The sequence below is a fragment of the Engystomops pustulosus genome, chromosome 3, assembly GCF_040894005.1.
Source record: "Engystomops pustulosus chromosome 3, aEngPut4.maternal, whole genome shotgun sequence".
Classification (NCBI taxonomy): Eukaryota; Metazoa; Chordata; class Amphibia; order Anura; family Leptodactylidae; genus Engystomops; species Engystomops pustulosus.
Window position 1 is genome coordinate 88,198,273 of NC_092413.1, and position 26,349 is coordinate 88,224,621.

Here is a 26,349-nt window from a genome sequence, read left to right on the forward strand (position 1 = left end):
TTTTCTCTATTTCTGTGGACTTTTCAAAGACTGTGTGGACCGGTCTTATACCGTGAGTAGCTCCTTAAGGGGCAAACTGTGCACCACGAACAACTGTGTTTCTAGCCTACCAGTATGTTTTGGAGAGTGGGAAGAAATCGGAGGACCCAGAGAAAACCCACGCAAACACAAAGAGAACATACAAACTCCTTGCTGATGTTGACCTGGGTGGGATTCGAATCCAGGACCCCAGCACTGCAAGGCAGAAGTGCTACCCACTCAGCCACCGTGCCACCCCTGTTACTGTTTATACACATACTATGTTGCCACAATATTTTAAAGGTTTGGACTTATGAGGGTCCACAACAGCCCAGGGCAAATAGTTGTTTTGATCTCCCCCTGGTCATTGATTTCCCATTCATGATATATGTTCAAACTTGACTAAGGCCAACATTTGCATGGTGCTTCCTCCTATATCTGTAAAGCATTGCTCACAGTGAACGTATTTGCACACTGGGGTAATTTAAATTCCTCAGAATACAAGCCATATAAACATATATAAGATATCTGGGAGTCTGATCACTGAGCTCCCAAGCAATCATGAGAATTGCCCCCAGGTGCTTCATGCAAACATTCATTAATGTGGATGCTAAAAACCTCTCTATTCATTTCTGTGAGGCAGTTGGCCCCTTAGTGATCTCATAGGGTTGGAGTTAGAATAGTGGATAACTGTCCTTTGACTCCAGAAATAAAACAAATTCAAGGAAAAGTATAAAAAAGAAAAATGTGGATTCACAGTTTTTCACAAAGTCCTATCATAAATGAATGCTCCAAAACATTTTCCACCTATATCACAGAACTCTGTTTTTCCCTTGCTCTCAGATACAGCAGCAGAAATCTCTGGAAAGGTTCACTTTAAGGCCAAAAATATCCTCAAATTTTAAGGAATTAAATTAAGTTGTTCATTTTCCACTTCCACAATGGTTTAGACTTTAGCTGTGATAATTAAATATTATGGTGTTTTCTGTGTAATTGTAATAAATAATTACTATTTCTGCTACGTGAACATATGATAATAATTGGATGTGTGTAGACAATTGCTGTTAATTGACTTGAAAAGAAATAAGCTGATGTTAAACAATGGACATTCATTCTATAGGCTGAGTCACTGACACTGGAATGAAAAGATGATTTTCAGCAAAGGTTTTCAATTGGCTGACAACATGTACAGCCTGTTACTGAGTGGGATAAAGAGGCTTTTTGTGCAGTAACAATAGCTGAGTTCCTGGGTTTGTTCTTTTCTAAGCTGCAAGGGCTGTTGTCATATTTGAAGCTTGGAAGATTGGCACGGACATTGTGGTTTTTTCAGCAGTTTCAATGATGACTGTAGGGTCGTCAAAATAGCGTAATCTTTATTTTGTGCAGCTGCCGTAACTAATGTACAATTATGTTCCATCTTTCATCCAGGCATCTGTATATAGGGTTTCAGTATAGGTATGAAATCTTAAGTGAACAGAAAAGCACCTATTGGACAAAAGCATTTATAAAATCTGAATTATGAATAGTGATAGATTGCTTTATTATTTATGTATTTATTATGTACCAAACAAGCTATGTAAGGGATTTTTAAAGACTTCTAGTTAATAGGTTTTCATGATAATAGGTCATTATCAGGACAGTGGGTGTCAGATTAGTATAGTGCTGAACATTTGAGAAAACAATGTGGTTTAAGGGCTGATTTAAGATTTTAATGCCTCTTGCTACAAATAAAAGATAAAAACTGGTTAACAATTACTACCAAAGGCATAAATGACAGTGCTATCCAGCATCCACATAATACTCCACATACAAGGTACAAAACAATTTAAAGGGAACCTACCACCACAAATCTACCTATAAAGGTAGATTGGGTGGTAGGTGGATTAATGGGACGTGAGGATAGCCCTTTTAAGGGCTAATCCTCACGTCCCTGCACTTTTTAAATAACTTTTATTAGATATTTATTCAAATTTACTTATGCGGCTACTGGGGCGTGGAGTAGCCGCATATGAGATTACACGAGGCGGCTACTCCACGCCCCGGTAGCCACTTTACCCCTCCTACTCACCCATCTTCGGCGCGCAGCTCCGCGTAGCTGCGCGCCCTCGTCCGGCACTGTAGTATGGCAGTATATGATAGGATCGATCAGACAACCTAGGGTTAAAGTACCCTAGGGAGTCTGAAAAATAGTATAAATAAAAATAAAAAAAAGTTTAAAAAAAAAAAATTATAATAAAAAAACCTAAAATTTCAAATCACCCCCCTTTCCCTAGAACTGACATAAATATAAATAAACAGTAAAAATCATAAACACATCAGGTATCGACGCGTCCGAAAATGCCCGATCTATCAAAATATGATAACAGTTTTTCAATGCGTTTAACCCCGTAATGGAAAATAGCGCCCAAAGTCGAAAATGGCACTTTTTTGCCATTTTGAAAAATCTAAAAAAATCTATAAAAAATGATCAAAAGGTCGTACAGTCCTAAAAATGATATCATTGAAAATATTATCAAATTTCGCAAAAAATTACACCACCCACAGCTCCGTACACCAAAGTATAAAAAAGTTATTAGCGCCAGAAGTTGGCAAAATCAAAAAAATTATTTTTGTACAGGAGGTTTTAATTTTTGTAAATGTATGAAAACATTATAAAACCTATACAAATTTGGTATCCCCTTAATCGTACCAACCCAAAGAATAAAGTAGACATGTCATTTGGGGCGCTCAGTGAAAGACGTAATATCCAAGCCCACAAGAAAATGGCGCAAATGCGTTTTTTCACCATTTTCATTGCATTTGGAATTTTTTTCCCGCTTCTGAGTACATGGCATGGAATATTTAATACCATCATTATGAAGTGCAATTTGTTACGCAGAAAACAAGCCGTCACACAGCTCTTTACGTGTAAAAATAAAAAAGTTATAGATTTTTGAAGGTGGGGAGTGAAAAATGGACATGAAAAAACAGGAAAGGGCCCGGTCCTTAACCAGTTAATAAACAATAAAGTCTAATAAAAAATGTAAAAAAAACACACCACACAAAAAAATCACTTGCGCTTTCAAAAAGTTAAATTTGTTCCTTGTACCAAACCTACCAATCCAGGCAATCCCCCCAAAATATTTCATTTTGCAATGAACCTTATAAATTTGGTATCACTGTATGCGTATTGAAAAATGTTATATTATTTAGTTTAGATGATAAAGACAGAAAATTTTATTATAAAAAACAATGTCAGATTAATGTTCTTTTTTAAATATGCTACACAAAAAGGGTTAATAAAAGTTCACCAGTAGGATAAATAAAACCCAAAATTGCGCTACATTTTGTCATGAAAAAAAAAAAACCAATAAGCTACCGTGATATAAAAATAAAAAAGTTATAGCTTGTCGAAGGCATTGGCCCGCATTTTTAAAGCCCCAATTTTTTTAGTCTGACTTTGCACATTCTTTTCAGTGCAAACTGCTCACAAATATATTTATAAAGTGCCCACGACTATACCCTCTGCAACACAAAATTCGCCACTGAAAGGGGCATTCCGGTCGAACTGGGAGCCATATTTATCATGTAGTGTCCAACAGAATTGTGTTGCACGCCCCATGTTAGAGGAGCACCAAAAAAAGTGGGTGCACACTGTTGGAGCAGTGCAGGGGGCACCAGATTCATGAAGAACATGTGCCACAATTCATGAATGTGGTGCACCCTACTTCACAGGCAAGTTGGCACTGTTTTTGATAAATTTGGGCCATTGACGGAAAAAAACTGAAAATGGCCTGGGCATTACCATGGATAAGTGGTTAATTATTTGGTTCAAAGTGCATTGATGTATTATGAAGAAAATGAATGATGAGGACAAATCTTTGTATTGTACAATACAAAGATTTGCTCTATTAACCTAGAGGTAAAAAACTGGTGTTTTCAGTATTCAAGTTTCAATATTTTTCCAATCTATTACTTACAATGTGATAGTTTGTGTAGACAGGTTGCACAAATGATGATCATGGTAAGTAAATAGAAGTGTATGAGTTCAGAAATGTGCTAGCTTTCTATTTGCAGTTTTCTACCTTCCTTTAATTTATTAAGCTGTCACCATGGAGACAGACTGGAGTAGGATCGGCGAAGAGCTATGCTGTCAATAACGTCTCTACAAGGACAGCGCCAGTCTACCTTGACATTACAGCAGACAAGGCCTCCTAATTCAGGGAGAGGGCAGAGGGAAATAAATTCTGAGCTGAAATTTATGAGAAATTCGTGAACAAATGACAAAGCTTTACACAGATTGTAAATAACAAACACTTAACCCATTAACAGAAATAATTCTATATCAATATATACAGCAGTGTAGGGTTTGACAACTTAGCCCTGCTACGTCTATACTTTGCTACATGATCATACCAACGGTTAGTGGTATCAACTTTATGACATTGGATTAGTCCGATAAATAACTTTTTTAGAATTTTAGACTATCTTCGATATCTCAGTTTACATGTTTATAATATGGTAATGTAGATATTTATCTCTTTCTCTCCCTAGTTCAGTGCTATCAATTCTAAGCAACTCTATTAAAATATACCCATCTGCTGACTTGCTTTATAGCTCACATAAAATTAATCAGTACCTGATTGCACTCTGCAGTAAAAAAATAAAGCACTAATGGCAACGAGTTTACATTTTAGCCTCCGGCATATTAAATATTAGCTTCCCTTATAGGCGAACTCTACAACTAATAAATGTACAAGTGGCTTTTTCTTTCCTGTCACTTCAGGGACTGAGCATCTTCTACTCATATAAAAGATAAATATGCAATGTGACTGCCCTGCTTTTTTAGTATTATTCATGGCACTGTTATATTATAGGAATTGTTGATTCCAATATTTCTGTAAATTAATAGTTCATTCAAATATATTAAACTTTGTCATATATCCTATCGTAGAAAAATACCTTTCCATTGACCAAGAAGAGAGACTGCAGAGGTCTATATAGACATGAAGTAAGGAGGGGCGAAGCAAGAACGATAGACGCATGCTCAGATGTGATTAGCAGATTTCTAGCCATTTTATAACATTATTTCATCAGATCTTAGCATAACTGAGCAGTTCAGATAACAAAAATGTTCTGGTATCTGTTCCAAGAAGTGTGTCTTTCATCCACTGCTTACTGGAGACAGGTCAGTGGTATGAGCACTTTAGTAGGCTTGTGAGGGCTGCATGAGGAAAGTGGTAATTTCCTCTGATGAGAAGAACATTTCCAGATTTTCTAATATTCACCTGAACTATTCAGTAACACTGCATACAGCCTTTCAGAAATGTGATAAAAACTGCAATGGTGGCAGTGTAAGATCAGGGCCTTACAATATCAGAATAGTTTCCTTGTTGTATCCCTATCGTTTTATGTTATGATGTTTTGTAAAATTACACTTGCTAGATTATGGTTGTATTTACCGTATATAGTCAAGTATAAGCCAATGTGCTGAAAAACTCTAACTAGTCTTATACTTGAGTCAATAAAAAAAACAACTCAGTACTTCGACACCCCACTCATGTACTATTTTATGTTCAGCTCTTTGGGTCACTGTGGCTGTGTCACATACACCATGAGGTCATACACACTATGATGTCAGCAAGCGTCTGACGTCATGGTTTATGCGACGGGGCCGCTTGAGAACCTGCCGGGGGTGTCGACAGCTGAGTACAGAGTTTTTTTTGGGGGGGGGGGTTTGGCTGGGCAGGGGGCTGCTGGCTATATATGGTGGATGCAAGCACTGGCTATATACTGGGGGACAGGCACTGGCTATATATTTAGGGGCAGGCACTGGCTATATACTGATGGGCAGGCACTGGCTATATACTGGGGGGCAGGCACTGGCTATATACTGTGAAACAGGAATTGGTTATATAATAGGGGGCACTGGCTGGCTATATACAAGGGGGTGCTGCCTATATACTGGGGGAAGGGAACTGCTGGCTATATACAAGGGGGAAGGGGCTGGCTATATACTTAGGGGCTGCTGGCTATATACTGGGGGCATGTGAATTTCCTGCCCTCGGCTTATACTCAAGTCAATATGTTTTCCCAGTTTTTGGTGGTAAAATTAGATGCCTCGGCTTATACTCAGGTTGGCTTATACTCGCGTATATACGGTATGTATATTCATTTATCCAATTTAATAACACCCAGCTCAAAGGCTTAAAGAAAACCTGTGACCAGAATATTATCCCTCACACCATCTACTCTTAAAGGGTTAAAATTCCTCCCCATATTATCTTAAATTATTTGCCACTAAGGAACTGTACCTTAATTACCAATGTTTTTCAAATGAGTAGACATAAGTCAACTTCTGAAGAGAAGAGTCAAGTTTTCTCCAGGCTAGCAACAAGCCATCCTCTTCCTTTTGACTAACAGTTCGACCTGAGGAGACATGAGGTCAAAGACCTCTCCCCAACCTTACCAGAATAATGTCCCTCTCACTGTATGCTGAATTTAGCAGTGAGCACAGTGGATGAGCTTTAGATACTCCAATGTGCTCCAAAATTTTAATGCAAAATTTGAGTGAACATTCAGCAAACACCAACTTTCTCATCCATCAATAGGCAATGTGATAACTAGTGATTTTAGGAATGCCAAATCCAAATTATAATCGGACAGGATTAGTAAATCTACCCCATCGTTCTCATTACAAAAGCCTCCATATAGAGAAAGCCTACTTGTTTGTGACTAGTGTCAATGCATTTTAATGCAGCCACAGTAAAGTAGTAGAGGCCGCAATGATTAAATTCACAGCTTCAATAAACAGCCCGCAAATTACATTGTGACAGGAGATGTAGAATAATACCTGAAGCATAAAGAGAGGAAATGGAGTTTAATTAAGTGTTGCCTTGCTAAATCATACTGAAAAAGTGCACCGAGGTGGGATGAATACAAAATAAGCTTGTCTGTAGAAAGAATAAATAAATCTACTACTAAACATGCATTTCCAATCAAACTGGTAACATTTCTATTCAGTCTGGAATTTTGGCCATTTTAAAGTACAATAAAATAACTTGATTTATAGTGAAATGATACACCTGACAATATCCTTCCTGGTCATGTGTGAAAAAGCTGCATGGCACCAGTGTCCCTTCTTCTTTGGCTGTGGCACTTTAGCTCTCCACATCCATGAAGGTTGAGCTGCTGTGAGGTGGAGCATGAACAGGAAAAGGATGGTCATGACAACTATTAGCACTTCTTTAAAGTGACAAAAGCACAATTAGTAATTCTGAAGGAAAAAATAAATATGGAATAAGGAAATTAAATTTAACCCCTACGGGACTCAGCATCTTTTGGCCTAAAGGACGCGGACCCATTTTTCAAATCTGCCCTGTGTCACTATAAGTGGTTATAGTGTGGGAACGCTATGAGAAATCCAGGGGATTTTGAGATTGTTTTCTCGTGACACATGGTACTTCAAATTAGTTTAAAAATTTGGATGAAATCTTTTGCGTTAAGTTATGAAAAAAAACAAAATTTGGCACAAAATTTGAAAAATTCTATATTTTCAACGTTCTAAATTCTCTACTTTTGATGCAGATAGTCATAGCACCCAAATAAATTCATAACTTACATTTCCCAAATGTCTGCTTTATGTTGGATGGTTTTTTTTAAGATTCCACATATTTTACTAGAATGTTATGAGGCTCAGAATTTGGGTGCCATTTTTCACATTTTTTTGTAAAATCACCAAAACCCGTATTTAGATGGACCTGCTCAACTTCTAATTGACACTGAGAGGCCTAAATAATAGCTAGACTCATAAATTACCCCATTGTGGAAACTACACCCCTCAACGTATGAAAAACCACTTTTCAGAAGTTTGTTAACTCTTTAGGTGTTTTATAGGGGTCAAAACAAAACGGAGGTGCAGTCTGCAAATTGTAATATTTTTTCACAATACACCCATTTTGGGTGGAAAATTAAACATTTACAATGGATTAAATGAAAAAAGGCTCCACAAAGTTTGATACCCAATTTCTCCCGAGTACACGGATACCCCATGTGTGGTGGTAGCCTGCTGTATGGGCGCACGGCCGGGCATAGGAGGAAAGGAGGCGCCATCCAGATCAGATTTGCAATGTCACATTGTACAGGCTATAATTTTTTTTCTTTTTTTATTGTGGACCTATAGGGGCTTATTTCTTTTGCCACATGAGATGCACTTTTCTGGTACGTAATTTTGGGGCATCTATAGCTAATTGGTGAGATTTAATTAACTCTTTGTTGGTGGAGGAAATGAAAATCGTCAATTTTTAGGAACATTTTTTGGCCGTTAACCATACCATAAAAATAGTATATTATTTTTATTCTATGAGTCGCCACGATTACGAAAATACTTCATTTATATATATTTTTTATTTTTTCCCATTTTTACTGAATAAAAAGTAATTTGGCGAAATTGTTGTTAATTTTAGCATCACCATCTTTCATATGCATAACTTTTTTCTTTTTCACCTCACAAATCTGTTTAAGGGCTTATTTTATGCGAGAATGATTGCTCTTTTTAGTGGTCTTATTTTAGATTGCGTAACTTTTCAAAATCACTTCTAGAGCATTTTTAAAGGGCATTAATAAAAAATCATCTTTTTTTCAGAGAGAGTTTTTTGAGGTTGTTTTTTACGGGGTTCACTTTGCGGATCTAATAACGATTTTAGTTTTATTATGCAGATTGTTACGGACGCAGGGATACCAAATATGTGGGGGTTTTGTGTATTTTATTCAATTGTACTGAATAAAAACTAATTTGGAGAAAATCTTATTCATTTTAGCATCGCCATCTTTTCATATACATAACTTTTTTATTTTTTGGCTGACAAATCTGGTTAGGGGCTTATTTTTTGCGAGAACAGTTTTTTTTAGTGGGCTTATTTTAGAGTGCATAAAATTTTTTAAATTACTTTTTAGAGCATTTTTTATAGGGTATTAATTAAAAATTATCTTTTTTCGGAACGTTTTTTGCGTTTTTTTTCCTCCGGCGTTTACCGTGCGGGTCCAGTAATGATTCTGTTACGGACGCGGACGCGGCAATACTTGACGCGGCAATACCAAATATGCGGGGTTTTTTGTGTTTTTATGTTTTTTATACTTTATTAAGTGTTTTAAAGGGAAAGTGACATTTTAGGGGCTTATATTTTTATGTATTTATTTTTTATTTATTATAATGTGTAGTGTTAAGTGTTTTTGCATATTTTTACTTCTACATACTTGAACTTGAACCAGTGATGCTCTGATCGCTGGTTTAAGTTCAATACACTGCTCTACAATACTATTTTATTGTAGAGCAGTGTAAACTGTCTGAGCATGCTTGCGCATGCTCAGATAGTTTGCAGTCAGACCCGGAAGGGGTCTGGCTGCCATGGAAACCGGGCAGCTCCGGGGCACATGCCAGTCCTCGGAGCTGCCCAGGAGAGGATCGGATCCCCCGGTAAGCGGCACGGGGGATCCGATCCATAGGGGGAAGACCCTTACACGCCGCGGTCATGCTTGACCGCGGCGTGTAAGGAGTTAACACCCGCGATCAGAGTCTGCTCCGATCGCGGGTGTTAGAGCAGGCTGTCAGCTGTACTAGACAGCTGACAGCCGCTGCTTCTGGTACCGGCTCCGTTCGTGAGCCGGTGCCAGAAGCAGGACGTTATAGTGCGTCCTGGTGCGCTAAGTATCTAGCCACCGGGACGTACTATAACGTCCTGGTGCCCCTAGGGGTTAAAAAAGAGAAAAAATGCTTTTTTACTTTTACTTTAATAATAATAATAATAATTCCTTTATGTAGCGCACACAGATTATGCAGCGCTGCACAGAGTTTGCCAGATCAGTCCCTGTCCCCAAAGGGGCTCACAATCTAATCAACCTTCCAGTATGTTCTTTGGAGTGTGGGAGGAAACCGGAGGACCGTGAGGAAACCCACAAAAACACGGAGAGAACATACATTTATCTAAATGTCCGGCAGAAGGGCAAAAAGGAGTCATTCGGCCATTTTCCAATATGGGTTTCATTTTTGTTTTTAATTGTTTTTAAATCTAACATATTTATGATTTCACTTGTTTATATATATATTATATGTGTTCTAGAGAAAGGGGGAATTTTCACAATTTTTTAAAAAATTTTTACTATTATTTCACACCCTCTAGGCTACTTTAACCCTAAGGGATCTGATCACTGATACAATATACTTCAATACAGTAGTGAATATTGTGAATATACTGTTTTTGAATTACATACAGAATGCCTCGTTACAGTGACAGAAATCCAGCTGTCATGGCAACCAATTGTAGCTCACTGTTGAGTTAGGGGGGGCTGACGACCAGCATTTAAACATGGTGGTGACCATGAGCAGAGCTCTTAAGCTCCATTGTCGGGTTCCATGGTGCTGGCATTGTTCATGCAATCGTGCTAATACATAATAATACAGCTGACACCCACCGCAAATGGAGAGGGCTTAGCCTGTGAGCCTTTGTATAGTAGTAAGGAAGTGGTTAAATTATAAAAATAAATGATTAGCTCTTTGTGAAATAATTCTTACTATGTAATATTTTTCCTGAACCTGCTTTAAACTTTGTCGGAGTGCTGTATAAAAGTGTAGATTATGTACCGGGACTAGAATGAAGGATTGGACTGTCACACTGCAATATGCTTGATCTTTTTTATGAAATAAGGTATATTGGCAGTGGGTCAACTGTTCGTACTTTGCCTGTACAGTTGGCCTCATGAACGGAACAATGCTGGTGGACCCAGCTGTAAATAAATGTTACAGTAAACAAATTATAAATAGGACATTGTGACTGTTTCCCCTGTTCCAATTTTAACAGTTTTAATTATTAGAGGAACAAATTAATTATTAGAGGAATTTGTGATTTGCTAAAAGTCTTTTCAGTTTTCACCATCTGCCTTGTGGACTGGGATTCTGTTGTGCATATAAAGAGAACACACTTCTACATGTCCTTGTCAAGTTGTGCGTCTTTTTGAGTTTAACATTAGGTAATGATGTGTAGACATATAACAACCTTGCCAACAAAGAATCTGCCAGTATAGAGATTCCATCTTCTCCTTCCTCTAATTGGACAAATGTTGGACTGTTGCTGCACATAATAGAAAAGACCCTTAAATATTAGTACTTTAGGGACAATAGTCTTTGAATATGCTTTGTTGTTCCATATGCTTAGCACTTTTAGACTATTTTATTACATCTGTAGTATCCTATTTACAAAAAAGAATTTTTTCTAGCAGAATAAGGTCTGGATAAACTGACAAAATTAATAAGAAGTAACAGTCTATATAATATAATATAAGTTTTATGTTTTAATGGGCTACATAAATGAGCTGCAGGTAGACCTACGGTCTTTCAATGGACCCTTGGCTACTGTGTTATCCAATCCGCACCAAGTTGTCGCTGCTATAGGATGCTATAGGATAGCAACAGAGGATGCCCCTTCAACTTCATGTTTATAATATGCAAATGAGCATTTCAGTGCACCAAGGGCAAGGCCGCAAGGTACAATGCGCCCTCTTTTACTCATTTTAAAGTGCTACTTGTACACTGTCAATCACGGCTGAGTATGAAGTGCTGAACAGTGAAACTGGGAAAGGGGTGAATTAATACCATGGGCCTGGGCAGTATGAAGTTTAACATGTTGTTTAGTAAAGAAATTAAATATTTTATTTCCCCTTTAGTCTACCTGCACACAAAGATGTAAACTTCAATTTGCATCAGTCTGGCAGTTTGTCACAGATCCTCATAAACTATAGTTTATAATTGATCCGCAGAAAAAAGTTTTGTACTAGGACTTGTTCTATTTTTTAACAAATAAGTTGCAAGATCAGTCATATGAGAAGTGTGATCTATTGCATACACAAGATATAAAATGATATATACAAATCAAACTCTGCTAACATACAAATGAAAGAGCTTTACATTAGCTAGATGGAGAGCCAAGTATGTACTTTTGCCCCCTGGAGTTGCAACAGTTCATGCCTTTTATGTCAAAACGTTTTTCCTAATGGTGGTTTGGGCAGCCACGGGCCCCCCAGAAGCCATTCCACCCATATGAAGATCCATCATTGCCAATGAAGCATATAAACACAATAAATTAAAATAAAGGTTATTCTTAATAAAGGCATGCGCATAATGCTTTACACTTTACTTATAAGGCCATATGTTTAAATTATATGTCGTCGGTCAACATTAGGATATACAAATATGACTATAAGTATTATCATACATGATGCATAGTCCACTGTCTTTAAACCTCATGGAAAATTTTAAGGTGAGACACACAGCTAAGATACAGAAATTTTGAATAGTAAAAGGCTAAAATTAAAAGATTTCCCATTGTTTGTACAATTTTATAATTACTTTTTGCTAAAACTTTATGTTTGACACAATTAAAGATAATTTCCGAGATGTCTTTTTATTTTGCTGAAAGTGAAATGCCTCAGCTATCATGGTTATCAAAATACCACCTGGAAAATGAGGTGGCTAAATGGATTAATCACTGACTTTTCACCTTTGAGACCAAAGTTGGATTTCAGCCCAGACAGGAGTAACAGAAAATCATTCTGATCATTCAAGTGAGAAAGTATCAAAGTGAAATTAGTGTGTTGGTCTCAGCTCAGGCCTTCCAAAATGGATGCACCAAATGACTAATCCCCCTCTCACCTTCTGACACCTTCAGCCTTACCAGACATTATTGTTTTAAAACCGAATTACCTCAAGACATTCAGAAATATGAAAATACATAACTGAATGTTAAAGGTCGCAAAGATGAGTTTTATAAGTCTTTCACTTCTTCATTGCCTGCTATAAAAGAATGTAAAGTGTAACTTAACTTTTAAACATTTTTAAACTCTAACTTTTTAAACCATTTTTTACCATTTTATACATGAATAGTAGAAATAATAATAGTAAAAAATTGAAATATTTTTAAAGTAAAATGCTCCGTTTTTATGGGGTAAAAGGTGATGGGAAGGTAAAAGGAAAATTAGATGCATTTATGTCCAAATTTACTATTGTCAACTTAAGAAGTTGAGGTTTTCTATAAGGGAATTATACTATAAATCCTACTATAAATTACCTATATAAAAATGTGCTGAAAAAACCCTCGCCTTATACTTGAGTCTATGAAGTAAAATCTCTCTACTCACCTTTCCAACGCCCCCGCAGGTCCTCCTCTATCTCCGGCTCTGTCTTTTGGTCTCTGCACACTTTATTGCACACAAAATTATTTCAGCTACTTGCCGACATCATAGTGTGTATGCCTCCATCGACACACACTGTGATATTGGCAAGTGGCTGACGTCACTATATATGCAACAACAGTGTGCAGGTCACCCAGAGCCGAAGATTTAGAAGACAGAAGAAGACTTGTGGGGGCATTGGAAAGGTGAGTAGAGAGTTTTTTGTATAGGCTGGGCATACTCGCGGAAGAGGGCTGCTGACTATATATAAGGGGGCAGGGACTGGCTATATACTACGCTGCTGATGGCTATATACTAGGGGGCTGGCAAAATATTAGGGGGTTGGTGCAGGCTATATACTTGGGGAAGGGCTGTCTATATACTAGGGGGCTGGCACTGGCTATATACTAGGAACAGGAGCTTGCTATATACTAGGGGAGAGGTGCTGGCTATATACTAAGGGCAGGAGCTTGCTTCTGGATGGCTATATACTGGGTGGAGGCTGTGACCAATGCATTTCCCACGCTAGGCTTATACTCGAGTCAATAGGTTTCCCAAGTTTTTTGTATAAACTCGGGTTGGCTTATAACTGAGTATATGCAGTATAAAACTTCATCAATGATATAAGTAAATAATGTTGGGTCTATTTTCTGTTAATCCATGAAATAAATTATTGCTGTTGCTTTTGTATCCAAACAAACATTAAACATACTGTATCGGCAAAGCACAGTACCAAGACAGGGAAGAAGTCCAAGCACTTGCTTCTCACAACCTTTGTTCCTGCCTACTTGTCGTCCCTGCACTAGACCAGCATTGCTGCTTGATTTTACTTCTAACTGTTAGCTAAACTAAGTGCTAGCTGTTAGTTTACCAGTTGGGGGGATGCTTGGAGCGTAAAACTTAAACTGGATGACAGATGACAATTTACTCTGAAAGGTATAACAAAGGAACGGACCAACATTGAATTATAACAAAATGCTCCAGAATTGTCATTCCATAGGCCATACAATAATCTAATATAACAGCCAGGTCAGTAGAAGGTTCTCTTTTAGTATCTGTTCTTTTATTTATTTTTTTCATTTCAAATGTGAATTATCACAATTTCCTACATTTCCTGTTATAAAAATTTATATTTGCATTTTCATTTTTTAATCTTGTAGAACAGGAAAACATGAGAAATCTGATGGCATAATTTTGAATATTTTCCGTAGTAAGTTTTGATTAGTAGCCTGTGATTGCAATCACTCTTTGAAGTCCAACATTTTCATTAATGACAGGAACATTTTAATCAAAGAAAAGCAGAATGAAAAATGTACAGTAAAAGAAGCTTCCTCCCAGGCATGAAATAAATGTATTCACGTTTCAAGTGACCATCTTGTATCTAATCAAGGGAAATCTGCACCCAGAAATTAGGTCATGAATGCTTCTCTGTCGGAAGTATATCTATGCAGAATGCTACTTGTGCATGCCTAGGTTATGCTTAGATTTTGCTATCATCGTGACTCAGCTGAAATTGATCATATAGCTTAAAATCAGAAGAAATCCATAATTCATTTAGTAAGAAGAAAATTTTATGCAGTTCATAAGAAAGTGAAGCTTGAAATAAAATAATATTTTTTACACTATGTGATCTTATAAAGTAATATGTCAGAGATGCATGCAAATACGTTTTACAGGTAATCGGCCTTACTTGGCAAAGTCTCTGAAAGGAGAAACCTTACTCCCTGACCCTAATCGATAGCCTCTCACACAGCCAAACCAGTTTCCTACACTGTCCTGAAGAAATGCAGCCACTCGAGACAGTACTTTCTACAGGTGGGAATCTTTTCCTTCTGGAATAGATATATTGGTTTGCCTTTAATCCCACATCATATCATATGGCTTCTTAAAAGTCTTGCTTGATGTTAAGGGGCTACAAGCCTACAAGGCGGTCTTAATTATCAAAGTCTCTGTAAGGAAAACTCTTACTTCCTGATCTTAGAGGGGGCAGGTTAGTCTATCCTTAGACATAGTCATGGCAGGCCCAACAATATGACAGATGCAGCCATTTACTTGCCATAGAATTGTATGCCACATTGCTCAAATTGACTTCAGTTGGCACAAGGATAACAGAGAAATTACCACTGCAGTCACACATAAAAAAGACAGAAGATACTGGAACAGATTAAAAATAAAACATAGGTAGATATTTTGGGACATTTGCCTTCTTTGATGTATTATGTATAATTCTGGGACCCTAATTTTATGTAAATGTCGTGGTTACAAGTAACAGAAAAATCCAGGCCAGGTTGCGCAACTTTAGAGTTTTTTTCAAAACATGCAAATACATCATAATGCGTTTTGGCTTCAGGCAGAAGCCTTCATCAGGTGGACAATATAAAACAAAATTATATACATTGTACAACAGCAATTTTAGATAATCGGGCACATTTACTTACCCGACTACTGGAGTTCATCCAAAGTGCATTGTGTGAAGATCATGGACTGTGCGGTGATTCACTAAGATCGTGCACCCGATATCCTGCATGTGTAGCTTCCCCGCTCAGGTCCGCCGGAGTTCACCATCTTCTTCCTAGTGCATGTAAGTGCTTGTTCTTGCGAGACAATTTGAATCTGAAATCCTGCGCTCAGTCCGAATCCGTCAGATCATCTGACGGCCCTCCCCCTTATTTCTGTCTCACGAAAGCCAGCACAGCTGCGCAACAATCCGATCACGTGCGACACAATCCCCTGCTAAATACCTGTCAAAGCTGAGCAAATCCTGAAAACCATGAACAGTGTGACGAAAGTGCGATCCATGACCCTTAGTAAATAAGCCCCAATGTATCTTCCTCACCTCAAGATCCAAATCGTTATGGCACTGAAAACAATGTAGGACATAAGCTTATAAAAAATTTAGTATGCTTTGTACCACATTGATTAAGCGTTTTAAACAGTCTCTTTTGGACTTGTGAAACAATCCATTCTATATGGAGAACTATATAGAATAATTATTCTATGAGTTTATATTTTCTTACTCTTGAGTTATTGAGCATTTCTGGTTACTAGGAGGCCATTTCCGGTTACTGTTTCACTATTTGTCTCGACAGGAGAGAATGTCATGAACAATTTATTGCAGATAATGTATTCCCAGCCACAAGGTAAGTGTCAGTAATTAATATAAAGCTATTTAAAAACGCTTGTTATAAAGCCCCTGCTGTTAAATCCAACAGAAAAATCACAGCGGAGTATGTTTAGTTTATTACAATGTCTTCTCAATGTCAACCATGGCACTAAGCCAGTGAGTTTATAAAAAGTATAAATGGATATTATTATTAAATACTAAAATGGAGGCAGTAGCTTAAAGCAATCTTGTCACCAAAAAAGACATTTTTGCTGGTGACTGGTTTCAATAGCCTATGCTCTGATAATTTTAAAAATACCTTTAATGCCTTTGTTAGCATTCAGAACTTTGCCACTACTTTATAAATCTTTATTTCACAATACCTGGCTCAATGCCAGCAGCAACTGCAGCAGCCTGTGTACCAGTCTCCTTAATGCATTCTTCCTCACCTTCCCACTCTTGCAGCTCCCTCCGCGTCTATTCTCTTCCTGTCATATGCATTGAGCAGGCAGGGAAGGAAGGCAGATCGTGTAGGAGGAGAGGAACAATGCATCAAGGAGTTACAGGCACACAGACAGCTAATCTGACAGGTAATGTGAAATAGAGTTTTATAAATTAGTGGAAGTATACAGAATGCTGGCAAAGACATTTTTAAAATCACAATAGCATAGGCTATTGGAACCTATTACCAGATAAAAATGACATTCCTGGTCACAGGAAGAAACTTCTTCGCCCCCCTGATGAAGGGGTTTCTTCCAAAACGCGCGTGGGGGGACATACTGGCCTTTGGATCCCTGATGCAATCCCCCTGCTTCTAATTTTTGCCTCTTTTGTAAACTCTATATCTAATTATGTAGCTATGTTTAGGACTTTTTATGTTTTAGCTTACTGGATTTAGGAGGGAGATATCACTTGTCACTATTATTTGCTTATACTATATATATACTAACATATACATATTCCATTTCACTGGCTTTACCTGTATTCATGTATTTTAGATTTTCTGACATTTATTCAATAAAGGCTTCATTTTATATTGAAATTCATTGGTATTCCCCAGTTTTTTTGTATTTTGATTATAGTTTCATTGGGAGATAAGCATCTTTTGTCAAAGTATGTGCGATTGATGCATGATATATGTCATATGTTGTTGCTATTTCTTTTTGGTTGGTAGATAAAATTTTATTGTTGAGTAAAGCTGATAAAGGACATCTGCCACCAGGATGAAATATTGTATGCAAATAAGCCTGAGAGGCCCCTGGTCCTGGTGGTAGATGCCCCATAAGCGGTAATGCAGTTTTTCTATATTCTAATCAATAAGTATATGCTTAATAGCAGTAATATCTGCTTCCATTGTGAAGTTTGTAGAAAAACCTGACAGATCTTTTCCCTATCCCTTTAAGTGAAATGTTCAATATGTAGCAAGGGTGCTTAAGGAAACCTCGAAATATAATTCTTAAGTTCATGTCTTTTACTTACTTACAAAATCCCATTACCAAATGACAGTCCTAGAAAGCATGAGTCAGGATGTCTAGCACTTCCAACATTGGAACGAGATATTTCTCTTGATCCTATATAAACAGGCTTTTATATAATGATAGACTATCATTATTGTATACTTACAAGTAGCTAAGTGTGGATGTTTTGACATCTCTTAACTATATAATTTGCCACAACTATGATGCTGATCTAGACAAAATGACTTCCCATTTTTTTCATTTACATGTAAATGGGATTTTTTTCATTATGTGCCTCCCAACTTTCAAACACTGAAAAAGAGACCAAAGTTGTGACATATGTAGTGTGGAATAAAAAGCTTTTGTGCCCTGAGACACACTTTTCACCCGCCCTTAATCCCACCACTCGGAGTTCACACACAGCATAATACCTGCTTTCTGTTGCCGAAATTGTATAATGTCCCGTGTAGACCCCTTTTGGTACCAAGTACAGTATGCCCCTCGTGATTTATCTTTATTGTAGTTCTTTTTACTTATTATTCTTTTAATTTATTTTAAAGTTTAAAGTTTTCTTTAAAAAATGTGCTACTCACTGCTCGTAGCTGAACCTGCAAGCAACACACGGCATTGGTGGAAGCCGATTGGGAGAGTAGGAATAGAGATTGAAATTGGATTCACTGCATGCCATCCAGGATAATGTGTCAGATAGGACTTTAGTGATATAGTGTATCCTCTGAGGGATGGACTCTATTTTCCGTTACAAAGTCATATGATGAATTTAATACACTGTTGTGGCATTTTTATAACTCAAATTAAGTGTAAAAAGAGACCAATCATGGTCCTTACTCATCTAGTTAAACATGATCTATACTTTAAAAAGCCATGGGTGGGTAGGACTAAAGACCACTTGCACCTATAACTCATCACGACTTTAGTCTGCCATTCTTCAGTGCAGGAAGATCTGAGTACACAACAAAAATCTAACAAGGGCATATGAGTTTTTCAGCACACAATATTTACAGTAAAACAGTAATATTTTTAATGATGCAATACATATAGACAGTCCGAAATCGCTATATTATTACGGTTGTTTTCCAGTATCATAAAATGTTAGTCACCCCATTAATTCCGGTTGCTATCAAATGTACTCTGCTATGTAGAATGGAGTAACATATCTGGAGCTCTATTTACTATGACCTGTCATTAAGGCATAATCTTTTCCTGATTCCATTATTACTCTGTGTCATACTTGTCAGCCTCTAAATCTGTATTTACTTGTGATGAAAATCATCAGCACATTCAGAGGCCTCCAGAGCTGTCCACTTTCCTGTTAATGAATGTGCCAGCTCAGCAAAGCACAGCGACTTAGTAACCTTGTCATCAGCTGTGTGATCCCAATGGAGAGACATAATTGCACACATAAGACCTTGTTCCCTCAGTATTTTACTAGAAGCTACAAGACAATGCAAGCGCTTTAGCAAGATGATGAACCTTTTATACACTGAGGGTAGGATGTGGGCTCCATTTTCTATAAATCACCTGGAAATGAATATTCATTTTCCACAACTATCAATTATTGATATAATTTATAAAACATAAAATACAAATATCTGTTATTAGCAGTTATTTATCTAACAAGACAACAGTGTGAAACCAAACATGTTTTTCTCCAAAAAGTCACCTGCTGTGTTTAATAGAAAATAAGGTTTGAAAATGTACCCCAGTCATGGGGGTTGTCCACTGTTAAGTGTGCATGCCGGGTGCTATTTTTGATAAGTACAGCGAACTACATAACTAGAAGGGAGGGGGTGAGATAGAATTCAGTGATGGGAATTTATCATATTGCCTGGTGCAGAATTGTGCTATAACCATAACAGGCGCAGGTTATAGCCAGTGTGCAGGATATAAAGGTCCCATCATGAGGAAAATAATAGTAATTTCTGTCAGTGTGGTATAAAAGCCTTGATACAACACCCCCGTGACACTGATACCCCATTTATTGGCCCCAGGACATATATTTTGGCAATCATTTAGGTACATTTTAAGTTTTATTTTTTGGGAGAAAAACATTTTTGGTTTCTGACTATAGTTGTAAGCTATAGGAACCTTTTTGATGTCAGAAACTATGGTATAAATTGTTTCATTGCAGCCAATGTAGCAAAAAAAGTTCTTTTATGTACAATCTGCACCACACATTGACAGGAAAAAATTATTTTTGCTCATTTATTTAACAAGAAAAACTGAGATATCACATAGTCATAGGTATTCAATCCCTTTGCTGTGACAGTCATATTTAATTCACACACTATCCATTTCCTTCTGATCCTCCTTAAGATGGTTCTACTCTTTCATTGGAGTCCAGCTGTGTTGAATTAAAGTGATTGGACTTGATTAGGACAAGTGCACACCTGTCTGTATAAGATCTCACAGCTCACAGTGCATGTCAGAGCACATAAGAATCATGAGGTCTAAAGGTTATAAAAGGCCAAGGTTATAAAAGAATTTCTGCAGCACTTAAGAGCACAGTGGCCTCCATAAGCCTTAAATAGAGGAAGTTTGGGATGACCACATCTCTTCCTCGACCTGGTTGTCCAAACAAAGCAATCATGGGAGAAGAGCCTTGGTGAGAATGATAAAGAAGAACCCCAAGATCACTATGGCTAAGCTTCAGAAATTCAGTAGGGTGATGGAAGAAAATCAAGAAAAGTCACCTTTCACTGCAGCCCTCCACTAGTCAGGGCTTTATGGCAGAGTGAGCTGACAGACACCTCTCCTTGGTGCAAGACATATAAAAGCATACAATTTGCAAAACATGCAAAAGGACTACCAGACTATGAAAAATAAGATTCTGTGGTCAGATGACACGGAGATTACATTTTTTGGTGTTAAGTCTAAGCAGTATGTGTGGAGAAAACCACTGCTCATCAACTAAAAAATACATTCCCAACAGTGACACACGGTGGTGGCAGCATCATGCTATGGGGGTGTTTTTCACCTGCAAGGACAGGACAACTGGTTGCAATTGAAGGAAATATGAATGTGTCCAAGTACAGGGATATCCTGGATGAAAGTCTCTTCTAGAGTGCTCTGCACCTTAGACTGTACCAAAACTTCACTTTCCAACAAGACAATGATCCTAAGCAGAAAGCTAACATAACAAAGCAGTGGCTTTAGAACATCTCTGTGCCCACTCTCGACTGGCCCAGCCAAAGCCCTGATCTAAACCCAATTGAGCATCTCTGGAGAGACTTGAAAATGGCTGTCCACCAACAGTTACCATCCAACCTGAGGGAACTGGAGAGGATCTGCAAGGAATAACGGCAGAGGATCCCCAAATCCAGGTGTGAAAAACTTGTTGCATTATTCCAAGACTCATGGCTGTACTAGCTCAAAAGTACTATCCAACCATTGATAAACCTTTCCATTTGAAATAAAAAAAAAATTGCCTCAAAACTGAAAATACTGCCAATGCAGAAGAATTAACAGATTTATGTGAACTAAAATAAGGCAAAAATGCCTTGTGCATCCCAGCCTAAAGCACAAGTAAACAACAAAGGATACATGTGATTTTGTAGCGGCTTCTGGAAGACATAGTTGTTGATAACAGATAGCCCACACTCCGGGAAGAAAGCAGACCAATGAGGCATACAGGACATGTCAGGACCATAATACAATGAGTAATGAAAAGAACAACAATCCCAAGGATCTTGTTAAAATTCTGAAAGAATTGCATGGCGAGTTTAAATGAAAATAGAGAAGAGGGGTCTGTGCATGCCAAGGTTGCCTCCTGGCACTGGAACCATTGCACAGTTTAAGGCTCTAGTTGGAAACAATTGTGTAGAGACACATTAACCATCCCCATCCACAAGCTCCCATCTAAGTTATCTTCCTCATCAATCAGATAACCTTTATTTATGCCCCCGGGCTGCGTGGAGCTGGCTCATGCTGAGTAAAATTTCCTTTCAGTGAATTTATTAACTAGAGATCTAATTTAATCAGAGATTTCAATTTAACACAAGCAAATCAAATTTACCATCAGCATTTGAACAATAATATTGTTGTTTTTTTGAGGACTCCGGGCTTCAGAGTTGTCTGTTTTTAAATAAAGCTATAGCAAGTGCCAGCTTAGCTATATGGAGCCTCGGAGTACTATAAAAATGTGCCATCTATTCCAAACATACAAACAAAAATCAATTTTCTATTAGTTCAAAGCCTACCATGCGTACCAGGGAGATTACATAGACAAACTCAAATGGATTTTTGTCAGACCAGTAACTCCCTTTCACCCAAATGGAATAAACCTTGACATATCAATATAGTATATTAATTGAAATTCTTAATTTTTCCATATAATAGAATTCATACTATCATATTCTAATGTAAATATGTCAAAACTATTTGCAAAAATCATAGGTATTTATAAAATGAGGTCTTGAAGGTTTCTTTAGCACATAAATCAGTTACTAAATAGACATGCTTTTCATCCTCATTCTTAAATCATATAGCTTATGCTTTGGTGTGTATTGACAAGTGAAATCTTTAAACAACCATCATTAATACTTGCTATCTCTCTATACAGAAGGTTATATGGCATAATTAACTAGCATTCTTGCCTTGGTCAGAATCAGTATGAACACTGCTATCTTATATCCAAATAAAATACCTTAACCCCTTAACGACCAGGCCCTTTTTCAGTTTTACGTTTCCATTTTTCACTCCCCACCTTCAAAAATCTATAACTTTTTTATTTTGCCATGTAAGGACCTTTATGAGGGCTTTTTTCTGCGTAAAAAAATTGGGAAGTAGGTAAAAAATCCAAATGCAGTGAAACTGGTCAAAAAATGTGTTTTCCATACTATCATTTTGAGGCCATTTGATCACTTTTTATTGAATTTTTAAAAATATTAGTTCAAAATGGCAAAAAAGTGGCGCTATTTACGCTGGGAATAACAGTTATTATGTTTTCATAGATCAGTGATACCTAACAGCTTTATGATTTTTACTGTTTATTTATATTTATATCAGTTCCAAGTAAAGGTGGGGGGGTTATTTGAATTTTTAGTTTTTTTAATTTAATATTTTTTTAAACTTTAACACCCTAGGCTGTCTGATTGATCCTACCATATACTACAGTATGGCAGTATATGGGGATTTTCGATGTAATCTATTACAAAGTACAAATCGCACATGGTAATAAATGGTGTGAAACGAGCAGCCTTAGGTCTTTGTGTGACCAGAGGCTGTAATAGCAATGAATCGCCGCTCCCCAATGATGTCATGGGGAGCAACGATCCAAGTCAACATGGCGGCACCCACCGCCAGCTTTCTAATGCCACCATCAGCTAACACTGCAGCTAGCCCGTGAGCCCTTTCCAAACACCCGCAGCCGTTGTGTGACATAACTATACGTCACACATTGGTAAGGGATGAAGGACTTAAATTCCAGAAGACATAACTTTTTATTTTCACTTTTGTGCTGTAAAAATTGTAGTTTCCAATAACCTCATTTTTAGGGTAAAATAGCATCATGCTCAAAATGTATTAACCCTTTCCTGCGAGGTAACATAACAAAACATAATTCCATTATTTGTTTTTTTTATTCTTAATTAAAACATTTACATGGTTAGCACTTCAGTATAAGCAATTAGAAAAAAATGTACTTTAAGTACTGTTAAGGAGACACCTTTTGGGGGAAAATTCATATGTTTATGTGTCACCATAAACATAAGGTATTATTTTTAAATTCCTGAATTGGAAGATTATTATTAGGGTTTATTCCAAATTGACATTTGGATCACTTTATATTACAATTTTTGGAAGTAGGAAGCATTAAAATTATGATTTTTGAATATTTTTTATTTTTATCTTTGATTTCCTTCAAAATTAAATTTTTGGGCACATAGACTGAAATTCCTAGCACATGGGCTAGTCCAAGATCCCTTCTCTTAGGTCATGCCCAATTTACAGAAAAGTTGATTCCGATGTAGACAGATTAATACATCTCCCCACTGCTTTTATAATTACTCCCTCCACAATTACAAAGCATCTAAAAATAAGTATCTAGTAAAGCCAAAAAGTTTTGTTCACTGCTGCTGCTCTTGTCCACAAGACAGAACATCCATCCAAATTCAGACCAATATACACTGATTCCAATAAAAAGAAATCAAAACATTTGCCTGCTTAAAAGCATAGAGGACATGTAGTTTGAGTTCCCCATGGCTCCTGTTCTCATTTATAATTTAGCTTTCATATATAAATAATCAGTTGATTGCATATTATCAAAATAAAAGATAATTGACCAAAAACTGTAAGGCTCTGTCACTTTCTCCATTCTTGGACAAGATGGTAATATTTTAATCAATCTTAAACAAATCACTTTACAGGAATTACTCATGTATTTGGGTTTCAGATCAAATTAGGATTCAGGTGTTTAAACACTAGGATCAAGGAAACACTAGAAAAAATAGCTCAAATGAGTAATATCATTGGCCAAAAGATATGCTTCTGGTGGTTAAGATGGTTACTGCCTTTAGAGGTTTGGAAATGTAAAAAAACAATTGTACTTTATCAGAGGAAGAGCTTTGAGAACCCAAGGTACATCATGAATTTACTCATTTATTGCACCCCTCAGTTGTAAGGTGATCTCCAAAGTGAAAAGGTGATACAATACTGAAATACTATAGGCTAGCTTGAATATATTTTAAGCAACTTCCAGAAACCACCCTAAAGTGCTTTTCCCAAGTGAACTCTAGGTTTGGTTTCTTCTAAAAAGCCTGTCCTCAAGGGTACAGGGTTTTATCACTATCCCAGCCACAAGTGTACTTTGAAGGCTCTACACTAGTCCAAACATGACTTTCAGGCAGGAGCTACAGAGAAGCAAGGAGTCGAGGACAAGCTGTCAGATTACACAAGATGGTGGCTGAATCATAAAAATGGATGACAGTAAACAAAATAGCGTCTGGGTGAGCAAGATGGCGTCTGGAGAGAAATATGATATCTCTCACAGAGCAAATTATAAGGATTAGCTTTATGAAATCATTAAATAATTTGTATTCATGGGACAATATACATAAAAATATATATTCTGTGACAATCCTGCATCTCCTCGCTGATTACTTTTCTACTAATGATAGGAAGGAATGATCTTGCCTCCAAAATTGCACAAATAAAGAATCTTCTTTTAATGTCTATATGTCTTCTTTTAATACACATTTGTTTAGTTTTGGGCTTTCTTGTTGCTTACTTCAGGCCAGTGAATTGCTGGCTGTTCTTTTATGGCAAAGGGAGCCACAGATAAGGCATAATACTGCAAACCAATGTATAAGGGCCCTACACACATAACAGACTTTGATTGATGTCTCTTTTACCCAATAATGCCCTCCTTCATAATGTCAGTTCTATTCCAGAAAAATAAAACTATCTTTCCTTAAAGTTATTTTCTTTCTGCAATAGAAAAATGAAAACATGAAAACCTCCCTCCGAGGAATCAATTCAATTTCCTTGTGACAGACAGTACTGGAAGATGATATTCCACTTAGTGCACTAAATAACCAATGAAAGAAAGATGATGACAACTTGCACATAATATACTCCTACATTTCATGACTAAAATCTCCACTTCTTTTTAGGAGTGCAAACTTATTAACTTGGTAAGACTATCTTTTATACTAAGAAACACTTTGATGCTTTATGGGGGTGAAATGAGTCATGCCCCCCCCCCCCCCCCGAGAGACTCAGGTTTGTTTGTTGTTCGTTGTACATAAAGTATCTACTTGTTGCTTGGAGTATAAAATAATCAACCAGGGAGAACTTTTTTCAAATCAAGAAATGGCAGATTGTATTATAAATGTGAAACGCATCAACATGTTCTAACCTTCACTTTGTTTCATTCTAACTTTGTTTTCTTTTCAGGATTTTCCACAATAATTTTGACAAAAAAGTTTCTATATGTCAAGACACTATACATTGTCAGCATTATAACTGAACAAGATCCTCATTGTATAAGAAGGTTATAAATGATCATCCAAATTCAGTCTGATGCCCTTTTTCCTTCTGCTGCAGGGCATAACACTCAACTTTCTAACATATTGCCTTATGAATCTCCTTCAAGTACCCAATTATCAGGCTGTACCAAGCTTGTCATTACCATGACAGCTGTATGCTGCATGCTGTACATGCTGAGAGGTGAAAGATTGTACACCAAGATCCTCTTAGTCTGTGTTTCATTTCCATTACAAAGGGAACAGGGGAAAAAGGATAAGAGCGGAGAAGTCAGAAAGGGGCAGCTGACTAGGGTAAAGCAGCTGCAGCTCAGAAAATAAAGTGAAATTTAAAAATGTATGTTTTGGCCTTTATGTATTCTTCATGCTGAATGCTGTAGACTCCTCAATGTAAATCTGTAAACAAAAGGTGTAGACCATCAATCAAGATGGCTCAAATGAGTACTTTCACGTAAAAGAAATCTGACATTGACATGAATGGACATTTCCTGAGAAACATTAAAAAAACACACATTTCAAATTACAAAGTAAAAAAGGAACACATATATACAAAGCTTCATATATTGTATTT

At 37.1% G+C, this 26,349-nt stretch overlaps 1 protein-coding gene across 4 annotated transcripts in view; it reads right to left on the reverse strand.

Moving 5' to 3' along the window:
- Positions 1-26,349, reverse strand: part of SASH1 (SAM and SH3 domain containing 1) — a 568,005-nt gene that overhangs the window by 433,498 nt on the left and 108,158 nt on the right. The window lies entirely within an intron of this gene.